Here is a 19265-nt window from a genome sequence, read left to right as displayed (position 1 = left end):
GAGTGTTCCTTTCTATTGACAGTGCTTTCCTATGGAGATAAGCTGTGTGTGCACAGCTGAACACCTGCAAGCGAGCAATGGGCCTTTTTGGGGTTTGAGCCTCATTCTTCCTTTCGTTTACTTTCTCTTGTAAATGTTTGTTGTCATTCTGACGATGTGGGATCGATGGATGCTGTATGTAGTACAGTGTTACATTCCACTGAAATTTGTAGGAAAAAAGAAAGAAAGAATGTGTGTGAGGATGGGTTACAAAGCCACTGTATGTGGTGGTACCGTCGCTGTACCCTCTACCCTCAACTGTAACAGTAGGCTCAAGGGAGAAGGAGGGAGTGGAGAGATGAAGGGATGGATTGAGGGAAGAGATAGAAAGAGGAAAGAAAGAAGGGAAGAAAGAGAGCTGGGGGAGGGGTCAGCCTTGGGATAGGCCTGGTACACTAGCGGAGGAGAAACAATGGGACGGGCACAGTTGCCAGGGCAACGTGAGAGGCTGGAGCTGCTTAGGTGAGTGCTGGGATAGGCTCCAGCTCCCCCTGCAACCCAGAAGGAGAAGCGGCTTAGAAGATGTGTGTGTGTGTGTGTGTGTGTGTGTGTGTGTGTGTGTGTGGATGTACAGCATTTGGGAATAAAACTTCAATCACTGACTGTAGTCCATCTGTTGCTGTGTAATTTATCAGACCCCCTCTACTCCACCCATCAATGGAAAATGTTGTCACCACAGCAGTGACAACATATTATTTGGGGGGTGGTGGACCATTTCCAGCACTGCAGTGACATCAACCTGGTAGTGGCAGTACAGTGGGTGATGTGCTGATGCACATGGAAAAATGAGCTGTTGGCTCCAACTGTGCATCTACAAAGTGCACCAACAAGATAAAGGTGTCAAATAAAGTGACCAGTAAGTGTACATAGTGTAAAAACAAACAAGCAACGCTGCTGTGCCTAATACACTCGGCTCAATGCACCAATGTTGGTATGGCTGTGCTGTTAATAGTCTATCACCCAAATAACATCTGGTCCTTGGGGGTGCTATGGTGGTCCCTTTCCACCGAGGGATGGTGTAGAGGGCAAACAGTGCATCAACAGATGTGGGACGGTCAGTAATTGTAAACCTACAAGGTGCCTCTTATGTGGTGAGTGTATCTGATGAGATCTACTAAATACATTTACAACATAATAACTGCCAATTTATCTTGACGGAAAAACATGAAATAATTTATAAATATTGCATTGTCTGCATTTATATGACAGCACAGACCATCCAGCTTATGGCAGTGGTACCTTTTTATCTGGGCCATTTGCCCTAGCTTGAGGATAAGTGTTCCAAACAGATAAAAAAGCACTTCTGTATAAGAGCGTCTGCCAAATGCTGCAATCATATGTGCATAAATCTCTGACTGACTTCATAAGGTGTCATTCTAATCTTTAAGTTTGTTCTCTCTGGTTTGGTACATCTGGAAACACCTGGAAACCTGCACCTCTGGATTTCTTTCCCTGTGCATGTGTGTGCATGTTTGTGCAAACTAGTGATGACACCGTTCCAGTTTTACTGATATACCGCAGTACAAACCCCCATGGTAGTCATACAGTTTCATATTTGAGTCATTTTCATAACCACATATGATTAACTTCTTTTAAAGAAGGTAATCATATGTGGTTAGGTAAATAGCCTACTGCTTCAATTACTCCACAGATCATGTGACCGGCCAGTGTACCGGTTCTTCACTCAATTCACTCAATTTCAACCGATCTTCACAATATTTGCAAGGCCTCACAATTTAAACCTGTTTAACATGTGAAACTGTTTGTCGTGCTGTATGCTGTACAACCTTGTTATGGACTACAAATGAAAACTGACTCCCAAATTCGATTTTCTGTTCACTTTTTGTGGACAATTTTTCTGTGTTGATTATTCCAAAGAGCATTAGATGCTGAGTTCAGACAGCACTGCTACCAAAATACAGTTGATTGCAAAGGTTTGGGCACTCCTGGTCAAGCTGCAGTTACTGTTTTATAATTTGTTTCGTTTTTTTTCAACATGTTGAACCTGCCAAATAAATAGAAATTGTGTACTAAATTTTGCAAAAAAAAAGTCATATTTGTGTGTTCTCCATGAGGAGGTATTTATTTTCACCTTGAAAATCAACAAAACATGTCATTTGATGTTTTAGTGATACAACTGTAGGTAAGACAGCACTGCATTTGACTACTTTTCCTGAGTATTTTTATGGTGCTTATTTTGTGAAATATTACAAATCCTTTTCTTCAAGACTTTAAAACAGTGCTATAATATTTTTTAACCTTGACTCTTTTGTCTGTATGTTCTTGGTTCTCAGAGGTTCTCTTAATTTCCAATTTGTTTTCCTTGTTTTTAGGAACTTTAGAAACTAACCAGGCCACTGTACAGATTAAAGAAATATAGTCTGAAAATTACACATTGCTATAGTGTTATTTCAAGCTCTCGTAGCCCCAAAACAAGCAAACAAAAAGAACAAAATGGAAATATTTCTCCAAAGAAAAGCCTCAGCTAATCCAACATTTTAGCCAGTGGGACTGTTTTATTTGCTGTAACGTTTTTGGTACTGTTTTATTAGCAATAACAGTAAACAATAATCAGCAGGAGAACTGGTGGTAAATCAATAATAATGTGGTGTCAGTCATGCTTGATTCTGTCTAGTTTTAAAATAAAGTGCAGTTCATTCTTATTTTTGGTTACTTAGTTCTTCGGAAATGTTAGCATTAGTTCCGCTCAGTTTTGCAGCGACTTTTATTTTGAAGGGCAGAGCTATGCTGTTCAAGTTGTGGTTGTAGCAGAGCTGGTTCATGAGGAGCCTCGCCGCTTCATCAGTGAAGGGGAGTAAACAGAGCTCAACAGCTAAAAATGTTATTAATCAATTAATCACTTGCCCAGAACTTTCCTTTAAGGATAGAAAACAAAGAAATCTTACCTGCATGTTTCCTTTTTTCTACAGCAAACGGGTTTTGGGCAGCAGAACGCTGGCATTACTGCTACTGAGTGCTCATTGTTTGGCGAGCGGAGCAGTTCATTGGCTGTTCGCGCTCACGGACGTCATGGACAGACATGAGATGCCGTTTTAAACTCCTATAACTCGAGTTTAAAAGCTCTTAAAAAAACATAACAGCGGTGTTAAAATCTTTTATGCTGTTCTATGTTCAGGAAATTAATGTATTCTTTTACATTAAAAAGGTGAAAGCATTTATAAACTATGATTTTGCTCAAATGCTCCATCTTAACCCATTCATTTTGGACTCACTCGGGAGCGCCCTCTAGCGTTTGAGAAACCTGGAGGACCTTACAGAGCGGTAATTCTCCTCTCTACAACTTCTCTGGTTGTGGCTTTTGAGAGAGCCTAGCCAGCTAACAGTAACACTGTTCACTGAATGATCAGTAAAGCTGAGTTATGGACCAAAACCTTGACTTTTCTAAGTTTCTTGAATCCCCCATGTTACATTAATTTAAATGTTTAGCTGAATTTTTGGTGTTTTGGAGAAATAGGAGTGTAAAATACATATCAATTTAATACCTGTGGTGAAAAAATTGAGAGCATATCAGAATTTCAACACTAATATGAAATGTTATTCACAAATTCATAAAATAGGACATTTTCATAGCACCACTTCTCTGGTGTACAAGCATGTTTGCGTGTGCATGAGAGAGAAACCGTTACGCTAGAGAATAAAAAGGGGAAGCTGTGTTTCTATGAGATTTTGTTAGAGGCCCTACACCAGTTACTCAGGCATGCATCACGTGCTTATGAGGAGTTCTGAGACGTATGATTGAAAGGGAAACTGTACCTAGCCTATACATGAGTACCTGTAAGGTCCCTAGATCCTATCTGGCTTGTCCATGTAATAAATAATGGCACATTCCCTCAAGTGCAAATGCTGAACGTCGCCTGAAGCTGTTTGTGTGTGTGTGAATGTAAAGTGTCAGATTCTTCCACCTGCTTCAAAACTTCCATTGAGAACTCCTACGACAGAAAGTAGACGTGAGAGAGAGAAACCCACCCACCTTCTCCAGCCCTGCAGGTTTGGGCTCTTTGAAAGCTGAAGGGACTATGAATCGATAAAACCTCACTGAATGAGGAATCAATTGGTGATGTACATTTCAGGCCAAGCAAGCAGTGGCTTTATTTATTTATTTATTTATGTATTTATGTATTTATTCATTTATTTATTTATTTATTTATTAAGTCAAGTTGCTGACAACCAACACATCATGCTCTGCTGATTGACATCCAGTTTAACCCCTTAAAATCCCAGTATTATTACATACTAAGGCTTGTTATTCAGTAACTACTGGGACTTCAATGCAAACTGGTTGAGCTGTTTATATTTCATAGAATTGTGTAATAATACTTCAGGTCCAGTAGTGGGCTCTGCATAATTGGAGGGTAAGTCATTCAAAGTGGTCCAAAGTGCAAAATACAGGGGGTACCTGGGTGTCTGGGACCCCCCAATTAACCTCTTGGACCCCCTGAATGTCTCAAAATCAAAATTCTGGGGGGTCCCTGAAAATAAACTTATTGTGACTTTATGCTGTCTGAAAAAAACAGACACTCAAATTCAAACTCAGGATAAAGGTCATTGTTCAACTGCCTCACCCTCAGTTGGCGAGCTTTGGCCTTTGGTATTCATAACTATGCAGAGCTGTAGCAAATTGGTTTACCCAGTTGGTCCTTCATAGCTGAGCAACTGTAACTACACCTTTGAAAAATGTTATGCCACAGCATATTTGTAAATCTGAAAACTTGGCCAATTTTCCATGACTTTGGTGGAGAGAGTGAATTGTTACTCATTTCTCCAACCAAAAGCAAAAAAATAGATTTATAAGATCTCAATTAATGAGTGAGATACTGCATTACCAAACTAGAAAAGAGCATTTTCAAAAGAATTGTTCAACTTTGATGACATCGAAGCTAGCATCAGCGGCGCTATTCGAGTAAGTTAGCAGCTAGCCAACATGGGACCACCCAAATACCAGGGGGGATTTCGCACACTGGAGTGGTCTGATGGAAATGCTCTGTTTTACAGAAACTTAGTTTAATGCCTCCAAATGCCTGATGCCTAAAACATTGTTTCACAAAACAGTTTTTTTTTTTTAATTCAAATTCTTTTTCAGCCATAACTCCTCCCACCCTAGAACCTGTCCCTGCCACTAAAGCTGCTCCTGGTGTTCTGACAACAATAAACAAGATATTAAACAGGGCAAGAGTGGTCCAACAACAAGGTCCAAAGATCTATATGTAAAAAATAAACTGGAATATGTACAAATGATTAAACAAAAAAAAGCATTCATTAATAGAGGGTTTATGCAGGATGTTGTGAGGCAAAAAAGTTCCCAAAGGAAACTTTTCAGATGCACCACTATTTTACAATTATTTACGGAGCCCCTAAGGGGCCGTGGTTAAAAAAAAAAGTTAGTGATATTGTGTTCCCTCGCAAATGTTTTGCGTTCCCTTGCAAATAAAATGCATTCCCTTGCAAATGTTTTGCGTTCCCTTGCAAAAAAATATGCGTTCCCTCGCAAAAATGTTTTGCATTACAATGCAAACGGTTTGCATTCGCTTGCAAAAGCTGTGCTTTGCTTAAGCTCAGAGACGGAGCAGCTCGTTGAATTTTACGTTGATCTTGTATTGAAATATAAAGACGTGTCGCTTCTCAAAATCAAACATGATTCTGCTGTTAGTGACTCAGACTGAAACTGAGATGAGGGTCCTCGTGCAGTAAAAGCTACATTTACAGAGACTGGAGGGAACAATTGCTGAATAAACTCAGCACAGACTGGCGAAACTGGGAAAACAGCGTTTAACGTGAGCTAGCTATGCTAACAACAAATGTAATGCTCTAATGTAGGCAATGTCGTTGGGCTCCTCTGGTCCTACGTTTGCTTGCTGTCTGACAAGCATTTTTTTTTTTCGCGAAGGAATGCAAAACATTTGCAAGGGAACGCAATGTCATTAACTTTTTTCTTTTTAACCAAGGCCCCTTAGGGTCTGCGTGCTTATTAGTATTAAGTGTCAAGTTAAGTCAAGAATGATTTATTTTCTGTTTTTTCAACAGACGTCGTTACGAAGCAGCTTTACAGAAAATCTGGGTCCAAGCTCCACATAAGCAAGTTGAGCATGAGAGGAAAAACTCCCTCAAAGCAAGAAGAAGAAACCTTGAGAGGAACCAAGGTTCAGAAAGGAAACCCATCCTCCTCTGGTCAGATGTAAAACAGAAATCAAAACAATAACACAGCAAGAGCAACATTAACAGAGGACAGGATTTTACAATTCATATACAATAGTGAATATAGAAAAGAAAGCAGCCTGCCATTGGACAGAAGTATTTAGATCAGCCAGTGATAACCGATGACTATCGTTGGAGCACAAATAAAGAATACATCTATGAAAATCAGTGACTACTGTAAGAAAATATCACAGTGAAAATGAGAGTTAAAGGAAAGTGAATGGACATGCAGGTAGATCTTGCAACAGCACCAGACAGGACAGGATGGACAGTTGATCAGCTCAGCAAAGAAACACAGTTCTGTTTGGGGTGACTGGACACAAAATATACCATTAATTAAGTGCAAGCAAGGTAGAGAGACATAAGGGCTGTCTGAGAAGTCAACTTCCCCCCCGCTTCATCATTAACAAACCTGAGTGAGTGTGTGAGAGTAGCGGCATGACAGCACCGACATTCTCAGTCTCTATTTGTGTTGTAGACGTCACAAGTCCTGGTTCTCATCCGCACCACTGTAAAGAAATCACTCTACAATGAACCATTTCACATCATACTACTCTGAATGACTTTGTTGACATCTAAACTATAGAATAAAAAGAATTCCTCTTTATAATCCAAAATATTCCACTAGTTTGCAGTGATGTGTTCTTATCTCTATTAAATAAGGGAATAAGGGAAGCCGTCGCTGTCCTTGTTCAGAACAGTGACTTACACTGATCATCGTTTAATTATTTATTATCTCCTCTTAATCACACCTTCAGGAGAAACTTAGTGTGAGAGTCTGGTGGATATGTTTAAAGCCAATCAGGGAGAACTGAGATCATTTACATATTGTTGCTGTTCAAAAAAATAAAACATGGATCTCCAAAATGGCAACTTCACAGGAGAAGGCAAGAATGCTCTGTATGTCTAATGTAAGTTAATATAAATAGAGTTTATTCCAGGCCATTTTTGGAGCATTTCTATTGGTTCACTCATCATTAAATTTTCATGCGGATGTGGATGGTACATCAACATCAACAGCCTGTTTAATTTTAAGGGCACTTTCACACCTACCTTGTTTGGTCTGGATCTTCTGGCTTCACAGTTTGGTCTGAACAAAAATAGCAGGTGTGAAAGGTGCCTTGGACCACAGTTTGGCCCAAAGTACCAAAATTTGGTCTGACTAGAAAATGTGCTCTTGGTCCGGATCAAACTGAACTATGGTTCAGCACTTTTTTGGATGGTTGGGACTTTCTGACCAACTACAGGAAGTTGAGGCAGGCTATCATCAGGCATTAAACAGTAAAAGAAGAAAAGAAAAAAAATTGGAATAGAAGTAAGAATGAGCCTCAGTAACACACAAGGAGAGGAGACTAAATATTCAACTGTAATTTGGTCCAACGAAAAACGTAAAAGTCAACTGGAAAAAATGCACAAACAAACCGGAATTTATACCTTATTTTCTAAGAGGATGAGCGAGAGAGGATATGACAGGATGGGAGAGCAATGCCACCTGAAGATCTGTTCATTTGTTTTTCTCCATTCAAACGGAAAAGGCCAGCCGCCAAACTGACAACACGCCGATGCCGAACTGACAACACGCATGCTCCTCTGCAAACCAATCAATGTCAAGTACAGGAAGACGCAGTCCACATAGGTGATGATATCAGGACGTAGGTTCGTCTTGCAAAGTTCTTCAGTGCACACGCTAAACTGCAATGTGAGTCCAAAACTAACTGCATTGGATGTATAAAGATTTATAAAAACCTTGGACTTTCAGGTATGAAAACGCCCTGAAACAACTCTTTGTTTCAGGGCGTTTTTTCGTAAGACTGAAAAATTATTTTCTGTTTATGATGCATAAAATCACACAAACGTTATAAGTTGGCTTCATTTTAAAAAGATAAGATACAGTAAAAATGTAGGATGTGGGCCTTTTAAAGAACAATGCATGGTTCTTTGAGGAACCATTTGTGGAAATGAGATGTGTGAATGTGAAGAAACTCTGAAGTTCCAGAAAACCCTCTCATAATGTAAAAGTTCAATACCGGCACTGGAGTGTTGAGGGGCTGCAGCACCCTCTGATTTCAAGATTGCAACTGTTAACAATAATAATAAGAGACTTTCTGAACTTTATAGTAATTTGAGTGAAGTAAAGACCCATGTGTGCTTGATTTGTAGTTTATATTTTTATATTTTCAATACTGCTGCTTTGTTTAAGTGAACATTGTCTTCTCAGTACAGTGAGCTGAAAGTTTGCCCCTTTGGGGACATGAGGCTCAAATGCACACAGGTTGAAGTTCAAAGAGGGGAAGTCTATACAGAATTATAGATGAGTTCTGAGCCCCAAAGCAGCTAATACTGTTTTTTTAACTTAAAGAAATCTAACATAATTATAATCATCAACTTTGACATCTATAACTCCAGTGTTAATCTCATTGTGTGGCTGTGGGTGTGACGCGATCAGTTACCACAACAAAAATTAACAATTTGATTGGTTGCCGCTCAGCTAATCTGCATAAAGTTTCTTTGATGTAAATTATCATTTTGGATGATACCATTGGTCATGTCACATATAAGTAGCTTAAAATTTCAGCACCCCTACTTTAAAATACCTTCTGAGGCCATGTTCTATACCACTTTAGCTTTTCCCAGAACCATACAGAGCTCAAAAGTAGACTTGGGACACTCTCTGAATACAATTTATGTCTTGTTTATTTATTACTTTCTAAGCTTAAGTTATGATTTATTTATTTGTATCCATCAGAAAAGTTACAACAATCAGCAAAAATGACCAGGCTTACTAACTGAAACTCAAAATGACTGCAGTAATTAACAGAAAACTTAAGTAAAGCTAATGAAAGTTCTAAAACTTTAGCAGTACAAATGTTACTGTCTCTTTCTGTTATGTAGGTTAATATGTAGAATGTTATTTAGGTTTGTATTTTGTTGTGTATCCCTTCTTTTGGATGACAGCTTGATGTCTTCTAGGCATGGAGTGCATAAGTTTGCACAACTGATGCTCAGCCAGGCTTGTTGTTTTTCCCAGAGCATGGCAGGTTTTGGATATTTCCTCTCTCTTTCCAGAACTTCAGTACAATATTTTAAAAATTCTCTATGTACACTATATGGCCAAAAGTATGTGGACACCTGACCATCACATCTATATGAGCTCGTTAGATATCCCATTCCAAGACCATGGGTATTAATATGGAGTTATCCCCTCTTTGCGGCTATAACAGCCTCCACTTTCGGGAAGGCTTTCCATGAGATTTTGGAGTGTGTTGGTGGGAATTTGTACACACTCAGTCAAAAGAGCCTTTGTGACGTTGGATAAAGAGGCCTGACTTGCAATTGACATCCTAATTTGTCTCGAAGGTGTTCAGTGGGGTTGAGGTCAGGGCTCTGTGCAGGCCACTGGAGTTCCTCCACACCAAACTCTCAAACTATGTCTTTATGGAGCTCACTTTGTAATTTGTCTTGGTCTGCTGAAGCATTAACATAACCCTTCACCTGAACTAAGCAGCCCAAACCCTGAAAAACAGCCCCAGCCCATTATCCCTCCCCCAACAAACTTTCCTGTTGACACTGTGAATTTCATTAGGTAGCGTTCTCCTGGCATTCATCCATCAGACTGCCAAATAGTAAAGCGGGATTCATAACTCCAGAGAACATGTTGAGAACAGATATTGACTTCCCATGAAAGTGGCACATTTAAAGTCACCAAGCTCTTCTTATGACTCATTCTACTGCCAGTGTTTGTCTATGGAGATTGTATGGCTATGTGTCCACATACTTTTGGTCATAGTATGAGAGACAAGATTTTTTTTTTCATATTAATTCAACTTAATATTCAAGTTCTTAGTTTTCTAGTTAGTTTTCTAAATCTATCTTTCAGAATGGTAATGAAATTTAGGGTTGGGTGTTCTGAATGCTATGTTGGATGAGCCCATTTACAAACCTTTGTTTACTGGTTCAAGCTTAGGACACACAATAATTGCCAAAGTACTGGGAAGCTGGGAGACACATAGACCATATTGCAGTGCTGAGATGGGCCCCATCATAAGATACAAAGAAGATACAAAAGATAAACAGTCCATTCTTAAAATGTCTATTTAAGTCAGATATGTGTAACCAGCTTGGAGCCGCTCGTGCTGTGCTGGTGAAGTGTGAAGTGAGAGAGTTGCAGGTTGTTTTTGGCTCAGAAGTTGTGACTGGGCTGGAGGGCGGCGAGTCTGGACCTGCTGCTCGTCAATAAAAGCATCTTTGATCATTTTCTCACCTAATGCTGCCAGTGGAAAGAGACCCAGCAAGAGGTGCCCCTTGATCGCCCATCGCTCCAGCAGGCAAGACCGTTACTGTTCTTAAGCACAAGACCTGGCATGATGATGTGGGGGACATTTCTCTCTCTCTTTCGGCTTAATTATCTGCATGACTTACACTGATTTAGTCTGTCTAAAGCTTTCATCTCTGGGTACTGATTCAGAATATTATGGTCACAGTTGGGTAGTAACTCATTCCATTTAGTTAGAGTTCTACAATGAGAGGAAACAGGTATTCAGAGACTTTTGTTTGCTTATTTAATATACTTCCGAAGCACATCTCCACTTCAAACTTAGACAGAAAAATGTCTTTTGACTTCATGCTTGCGAATGAAAACATATATATTCAAGATAAACAAAGATATGATTAAAAAACAAAATTGTTAGGGCAAAAATATATTCCGACAATATTAAAATACACATATAAAATTAAAAATGTTTTACAAAAGATAGATAAAGTCTTTATAGAAGACTTCATGCAACAATTAGCAATTACAGTGAAGGTGAAGGAGCTTCCTAAAGTTCTCAGGACAACATTAGTTAGCAATACTCGAATGAGCAAAGTCCTTAAATATCCCTGTGAAAACAACTGGTTTGCTAATACGGAAATGGAAAGTTCTTGGACCTTCAACTAATCGTCCCAGGACAGATGCGCCACACCAGATTTCACTAACCCTCAGACTAATGATAAGGTAGTTAAAATAGAGAAGCCAGCAGTCACTGGAAAAGAGTTGCAGGATGGCCTGAAAGCAGCAGGAACAGCAGTTACACAGAGAACATATGGGAAGGAAAGTTAGGATGATTCTAGTAATGAACTGCACTGCAATCATCTCCATTCCTACACCTCCCACAAAACTCCTCTGCTAAAAAAGAAGCACAGAGATGTGAGCCTAAGATATGCACACAAGCATTTAGACAAATCAGAACTGTTTTAGAACAATGTGCTCATCAGATGAAACAAAAACAGAAATATCTGGCAACAATTCAGCTTGTCCTGTTTGGAGAAAGAAGAGTTACATGATCCCAAGAGCATCACACCCACCACAAAGAGGTTTCTGAAAAGGGTGAAGGCGCTTGCCTGGCCTAGAAAGTCTCCTGACTTACAACCCCATTTCCAAAAAAGTTGGGATGCTGTGCGGAATATAAATAAAAATAGGTTGCAATGATGTGCAAATCATGTAAACCATATTTTTAAAAGAAAATACTACAAAGACGACATATCAAATATTGAAACTTTGAATATTTTTTTTTTTAATATATGCCCATTTTGAATTTGATGCCAAAAACACGTTCCAAAAAAGTTTGGACGGGGGCATGTTCATCTCTGTGTTTCATCACCTCTTTACAACAGTAACAACAGTATTTAGGAACTGAGGAGAGACTGCTGTAGTTTTGAAAGTGAAATGTTTTCTCGTTCTTGTTTGATATAGGATTTCAGCTGCTCAACATTTCGGCGGCTCCTTTGTCGTATTTTTCATTTCATTATGTGCCAAATGTTATTAGTGGGTGACAGATCTGGACTGCAGGCAGGCCAGTTTAGCACCCAGTCTCTTTTAATATGGAGCAATGCTGAAACATCACATTATCACATCACGTTATCTATATAACAACTACACAGGAACTTTCCTGCAGTGCAGTGTTAAAGTTACACTTTAAATAAGTGGACAGTTCCTGTGTAGTTGTTATGTAGGTACTGTGTAATAATGTAGTAATAATATAGAAATTGCTTTGGGGCTTAATCTAACAGATTTAATTAATGTCTTGAAAGTTACATTTTAAGATAAGGGGACGTCTGCTGTTCTGTCTTATTACAGAATGTTTTAAAGCTGAAACTGGTTATAGTGTCACAGCATTAGCAACATAAACACTTGCTAAATGTTAGGAAAGCTGGCAGATACAGTGTAAGTAATGTCTTAATGTAAGTCATTACACACTTCCTTTTATTGCTGGGACCAAAAAAAAAAAACTCTTAAAAAAGTTCCAGCCTGATTACAAATATAATTACATTTGTGTTATTACCATCGTGTAATTACATGAAAGAGAATAGACTGTTACAACTATTAAGATACATTTGTGTAATTGCATGAGGCAAAACTGAAGTTGATACACATGTGTAATTACATAAGGTGTACCTCTGTAATCCAACACTGACAAAATCATAAGTAGTTATGTTGTTGTTCACATGTAACTACACAGTTATTAGAGACACTTAATATAAAGTGGGACCGACTTTTGTTGAAAAAGCACAAGATCAAAACTATGAAATGTACTTTACTAACAGCTGCACAGGAGCACTTTTCAAAAGGAAAATAAAAGGAAACAGACAATAAAAAAAAGAACATTTGCAAATCAAACAAAAAAGGCTTTGGTGTTCTCAGAACAATGGACTGACCACCCCAGTCCTCAGCATCATTGAATGTGTTTGGGATTACTTAGAAAGTTAAAAGCAGAAGACTGAACTTGGGAAGTGTGTAAAAATAATCCTGCAGATTTTTTTTTTAAAAAAGAAAAACTAAAGGAAGCTGTAATAAGGCAAATATGGACACACTAAATAGTGAAAAAATGTTATATTTAGCCATTGAGGCTTGTTTGTAATTAAACATAAATAAGGTAAATATAATTTCTGCTGATGATCGAAAAACTTAAACTGAATAAATGACTGGAAATTAAATCCGGGGATAAGTGGCTTCTGAGTCTTTGCACCATACTGTAATATATTATTAAATATATATATATATTAAATATCGCTGTTGTCGGAACAAAACCTCATATCTCCAAAATGATAACTTTACAGGAGAAGGAATAAACTTGCTTTATTTGTAATGTAAGTCAATGGAACCAGAGTTTTTTCCAAGTCATTTTAGGCCATTTCTTTTGGTCCATTCATCATGAAATTTACACACAATATAAAAAGTGACAGGCATTTTCAAATTATGTCAAAAACTGAAAAACGACAAAAATGGATATACAAGCTCTTCTTCCAACAGTGATATGCAAAAAACTGTAGTCTCCCAAAAAGAGTAGAAGCCATAATAAAGTGAATAAATACTAAATAAGGTTCGTATTGTATTTAGTCGTTGAGGCTCCTGTTTGGTTGTTGAATTTTCTGTTAAATAGTGTGGATGTGGGCCACTTTACACATCTTTAATTATGGCATTAGATAGTCGTGGTGTCCATTTCTTCTGCTGGTCATAGTCATTTTACAGAAGCTTCTGATCAGACACTCCGTTACACAATGTTGACGAGTAGTCTTGCTAAATCCTAGAGCAGAAGTGCTGGTGCCATCGTCGGATTTTGTGGTAAAAGTCACTGTTGAAGAGGAATCCGACTCACAATACTCTGAGCTGCTGTCTTGGTGCCACCCTGGGGCAGAGAAAGTTTAGAGTGCTTGTGCAGCTGAGCCTCCTGGAGAGCAGAGCTCATGAGTCAAGTACTAAGCGCTCTCACTGATCTCAAAGCACAGCATCATTGACGTAGAAGGGATTAGGCTCTTCAAGGAGCCAGAGAGCGTTAGGTGTGTCATTAGAGCAATGCCACGAGTCTTCACAACATTGCGCTGAAGACACACCTAACACTCTCTGGCTGAACTCCCATGTTCCTTCCTCACAAAGGGTAAAACAGGGACATGCACAGGGAGTCATGGCAACCGTGCCGCATTGCCTCAGTTACTTTTAATACTTTGTAATTATAGATGTAAGTAGATCTAACTGGGCTTATGATGGATTTCAAATGAACTTATGGAGAGAGGATGTAGTTCAGAAATGAGACCTCTTATTTTTCTTTGGTTCTCTATTTGAAAAGGGTTTGTGTTCTAACATGTTCTCATGATCATGTTTAGGTTGGGATATATTTTATAGTATGATGCAAAGACTCAGTGGCCATCCTTTCTCTTATTTAATTTTCAGTCAAAACAGCTTTTAGGCCATTTAGTTGTTCATTTTTCAGCAGAAATTATATTTACCATATTCATCTTTAATTACACACAAGCCCTCAATGACTAAATATGACATCAGGTTTTTTCAGTGTTTAGTGTGTCCATATTCACCTTTATTACAGCTTCCATTCTTTCCAAGACACTTGCTTTAGTTTTTCAAAGAAACCTGCAGGGATATTTTTCCACACCTCCAAAGTTCAGTTTTAGACGTTGGTTGCATTTTCTGCTTCTTACAATCCAAATAATCCCAAACACATTCAGTGATGTTGAGGCTGGGTTTGCCCAGGTTCAGTGGTCTAGTGCAGATTTGAGGCAGATTTGAGGCAAGGTTTGATCTCTCCTCTCTCTCAAAGATGAAAGATCTACCAGATCTTGCACGGCTGTTTTCAGTTTTATTTTCTCTGAAACTTTAGGTCGCACTTTTTCTGATGGCCCCTATAAATGACCTACAAGTACCTAAATGATCAAACTTTCTGGAAATACTGAAGTTATTATCAACAGCATTAGTTGAATGTTAAAGACAGACTGAGCATCTACAAAACACCTTCAGTGGACTATTAGAATAAAGTGTAGAGTTTTTGAAACTCTAGTTTTGGAAACTTCTATTTTCACTTGTTTTCCTTCGACCCTCTCACCCTCTCTCTTTTTCTCTATCTCCACCTGTTTCTTCACTTTTCTTCTTTCCTTCTTTGTCTTTCTCTTCTTTCTTTCCTCTCTCTCACCCTCTTTCTTCTTTCTTTTCTCTCTCCCTCCCTCTCTTTCTTTCCCTTACCACATTTCTTTCTTTCTTTCTTTCTTTCTTACATTCTTTCTTTCTTCCTTTCTTTTCTCACTGTCTGTCTGTCTCTTTCTATTCTCTTTTCTTTTGTCTTTATCTCTGTCATTATTTTTTCTTTCTCCCTCTTTCTTTATTTCTCTCTCCCTCTTTTATTATTTTCTTCTTTCTTTCTTTGTCTTTCCCTTTCTCACCCTCTTTTTCTTTCATTTCTGTCTCTCTCCCTCCCTGACTTTCTTTTTCTCACCACCTTTCTTTCTTTCTTTTTCTTTCTTTCTTTCTTCCTTTCGATTCTCTCTTTCTTTGTCTTTTTCTGTCATTCTTTTTCTTTCTCCCCCTCTTTCTTTATTTCTCCCTCCCTCTCAGTTTTCACTTATTTTCCTTTGACCTTCTCCATCCTCATGCTAGTGGATTATCTCGTATCTGACCTTCTCAGAAATCTCTCCTTCAGCCATTTTAGATGCGCATGAGAAAGAAGGCAGCTGAGGTGAGTTTGGGTAGTGGATTGTGTGAATGTTGGTGTCTCTTTGAAGGGGAACATGGTGTCAGTGAAGGCTTTGGGTGAACAAATGAAGCCGGACAGGCTGATCTGCTGGTCCGGTCTGAGTGGCTGTGATGGTGAGGTGGTTCTGTAACACAAGAGTGTTCATACAGGAAGAGAGGGCTTATGCACAGTTCATCAGGTTCTCTGAGGGGTGTAGCCAAAGGGGCCCAGCTAATGGTGGAGCTATACAGTCTCTCTCTCTCACTCTTTCACACACACACACATTATTCCTGCACTCCCGTGTCTCAAGTGTGTGGTTTTGAACAGGAAGTCAGCCCAGCCTGAGCCCTGCTGTCTTCCTCTTTCACTTATGGCTCTGTGCTAATAGCTCATAACTGCCGGCGTCCTCCGCTGCCTCTGTCCAGTCTGCATTTTGAAAATACCAGCTGACTTTACATTGGGCGAACGGTTTATTTAATAAATGGTCCATTTGCAATGATACAAGACTGCTTGGTGTACAAGCTTGTTATATTTACCTACATTAAAGTGTAGAATGTTTTTTTCTATACGTTTTTGTCACAACAGTAACGATACGGCCGGGCTGGATTTCTCTGCTGTGCCCCAAACGCCCACACAGCCTTCGATGCTCTTATTCACAGGGGGATAATTGATGGCTTCTTGTTCTCGTTCCCTGCAGGGACAGACCACAGTCCAGACGTTGGTGTGCGCAGGCCGGGCCCTGCGGTGGATGAGGGGACTTCCTGCAGTATTTCAGTGCAGGCAGAGCAGCCCTAATCTGGTCCGGGCAGGCGCGGTGAGAGGGGCCTCTCTGGAGGAAAGGAGGGGCCCCCATTCACGGCTCTGAGAGGAGCAGAGTGTATGAAGCTTCCGGAGCTCATAGACACAAACACTTCACTACAACACAGCTGCACCGTTAACATCGGCGCCTCATTATCTGAGGTTCAATAGAAGAAAAACACACGTTACCTCGACCCCTTACTCTCTCTCTCTCTCTCTCTCTCTCTCTTTCTCTCTCTCTCTCTCTCTCTCTCTCTCTCTCTCTTTCTCTCACACATGCTGCCTTTTACCTGCCAGACATCAGCACAGGATATTTCCTCTCTCACTCCATCTCTCTATCTATTTCTCCTTCTGTCTCGATTTCACTCTCTCTGTCTTTATTTCTCTCACCCTCTCTCTTTTTCTCTGTCTCTACCTGTTTCCTTACTTTTCTTCTTTCCTTCTTCTTTCCTTCTTTGTCTTTCTAACTCCTCTTTCTTTCCTCTCCGGCCCTCTTTTTCTTTCTTTTCTCTCTCCCTTCCTCTCTTTCTTTCCCTTACCACCTTTTTCTGTTTCTTTCTTTCGTTCTTTCTTTCTTTCTTTCTTTCTTTCTTTCTTTCTTTCTTTATTTATTTCTTTTCTCACTCTCTTTGTGCCTCTTTCTATTCTTTCTTCTTTTGTCTTTCTCTTTCTTTGTCTTTTTCTCTGTCATTCCTTTTTCTTTCTCCCTCTTTCTTTATTTCTCTCTCCCCCTCTTTCATTATTTTCTTCTTTCTTTCTTTCTTTGTTATTTCCTTCTTTGTCTTTCTCTCTCCTCTTTCTTTCCTCTCTCTCACCCTCTTTTTCTTTCTTTTCTTTCTCCCTCCCTCTATCTCGCCCTTACCACCTGTTTGTCTTCCTTTCATTCTTTCTTTCTTTCTTTCTTTCGGCCTTTCTATTTTCTCTTCTTTTTTCTTTCTCTCTTTTTCTTTTTTCTTTCCTTTCTTTGTCTTTTTTCTCTCTGTCATTCTTTTTTCATTCTCTCTAGAATAAAGAATTATTTCTCTCACCCTCTCTTTCATTTTCTTTCTTTCTTCTCTCCGCCTCTCTCTCCCTCTTTTCTTTCTTCTTTCTCGCTGTTTCTGCCTCTGTGTTTTATTTCCTTATTTATTTTTTAATTATTTATTTAATTTTTCTTTCTTTCTCCTTTGTTTTCCCTCTCTCCCTCTATTTCTTCCTTCTTTCTCTCTCTTTTTCTCCTTACAGTCAGAGTCCTCATATTTTTTTACAGTACAAGGTCATTAATGATACAGAGTGGATTAGCTTTAGACTGTGTCTCTGTCTGTCTGCGTTTCATTATGATGTGTGTTGATATATTTATTAATATCATATCCCAATATCTGGGTGCTGCTTTAAACCTCATCTGTTGTTTGCTCCTGTTACTTAGTTACCACTCACCTAAGCAGCTCCAGCCTCTCACGTTGCCCTGGCAACTGTGCCCGTCCCATTGTTTCTCCTCCGCTAGTGTACCAGGCCTATCCCAAGGCTGACCCCTCCCCCAGCTCTCTTTCTTCCCTTCTTTCTTTCCTCTCTTCTCTTTCTTTCCTCAATCCATCCTTTCATCTCTCCACCCCCTCCCTCTCCCTTGAGCCTACTGTTACAGTTAAGGGTAGAGGGTACAGCGATGGTACCACCACATACAGTGGCTTTGTAACCCATCCTCACACACATTCTTTCTTTCTTTTTTCTTTTTCTTTTTTCTGACAAATTTCCGACAAATGGAATGTAGCACTCTACTACATACAGCATCCATCGATCCCACATCATCAGAATGACAACAAACAGTTACAAGAGAAAGTAAACGAAAGGAAGAATGAGGCTCAAACCCCAAAAAGGCCCATTGCCCGCTTGCAGGTGTTCAGTTGTGCACACACAGCTTATCTCCATAGGGAAGCACTGCCAATAGAAAGGGACACTCTGGGTCAGGTCATAATGCACAATGCCAAGTGTTGGCTAGAGGGGTATAAAGCCCCCCAGCATTGGGCTGTGGAGCAGTGGAAATGCGTTCTCTGGAGTGATGGAGCTTCATCCAGTACCTTTGGGATGAGTTGGAGAGGCATTTGTGATCCAGAACTAATCATCCAACATGCTTTTGTGTCTGAATGCAATCAAATCCTCACAGCAATGTTCCAAAATCTAGTGCAGGGGTGCCTTAAGTGTGGCCTGTGTCCCTTGGGGACATTTGATTTGGCCTACCAGAAATTAGGCTTAACTCTCACCACCTCACTCAGTGAAGAAACCAGCATATTGTCACTGCTGCTTTCCATTTTGTCAATTTTATTAATTGAATTTTTTTACAGGATTTGAAAATGCTGGTTACCAGCACTAGCTAGCTACTTTACATTGTGTCAAAGGTTCATGATGAATGCACCAAGAGCAATAGTCCAAAATTGTTCCATTAACTTTTATTCTTATAGTTATACTTTTTTTTACTGACAATATTTTAATACTTATTTTCGAAAAATGCTTATTTTCTAAAAACAAAACATTCAGGCTACAGTTCTAAGATAAAATAATATAAAATAATAGAGTAAAATTTAAAAATTTACCTTTAACACTGAATAATTGCCAGCAATCACACTGTCACTGTACCAAAGGAAAACCTATAACAATCCCACACACTTAAAATAGATGGATCTTCAAGGGTTCTTTAGTCAAGGAAATGGTTCTGTTTAGAACCTTGAGTTCTATATAGAACTATTT

The sequence above is a fragment of the Colossoma macropomum genome, unplaced genomic scaffold (assembly GCF_904425465.1).
Source record: "Colossoma macropomum unplaced genomic scaffold, Colossoma_macropomum, whole genome shotgun sequence".
NCBI classification, from domain to species: Eukaryota; Metazoa; Chordata; class Actinopteri; order Characiformes; family Serrasalmidae; genus Colossoma; species Colossoma macropomum.
The sequence above is the reverse complement of the archived record's forward strand: the minus strand, read 5'-3'. Positions refer to the sequence as shown.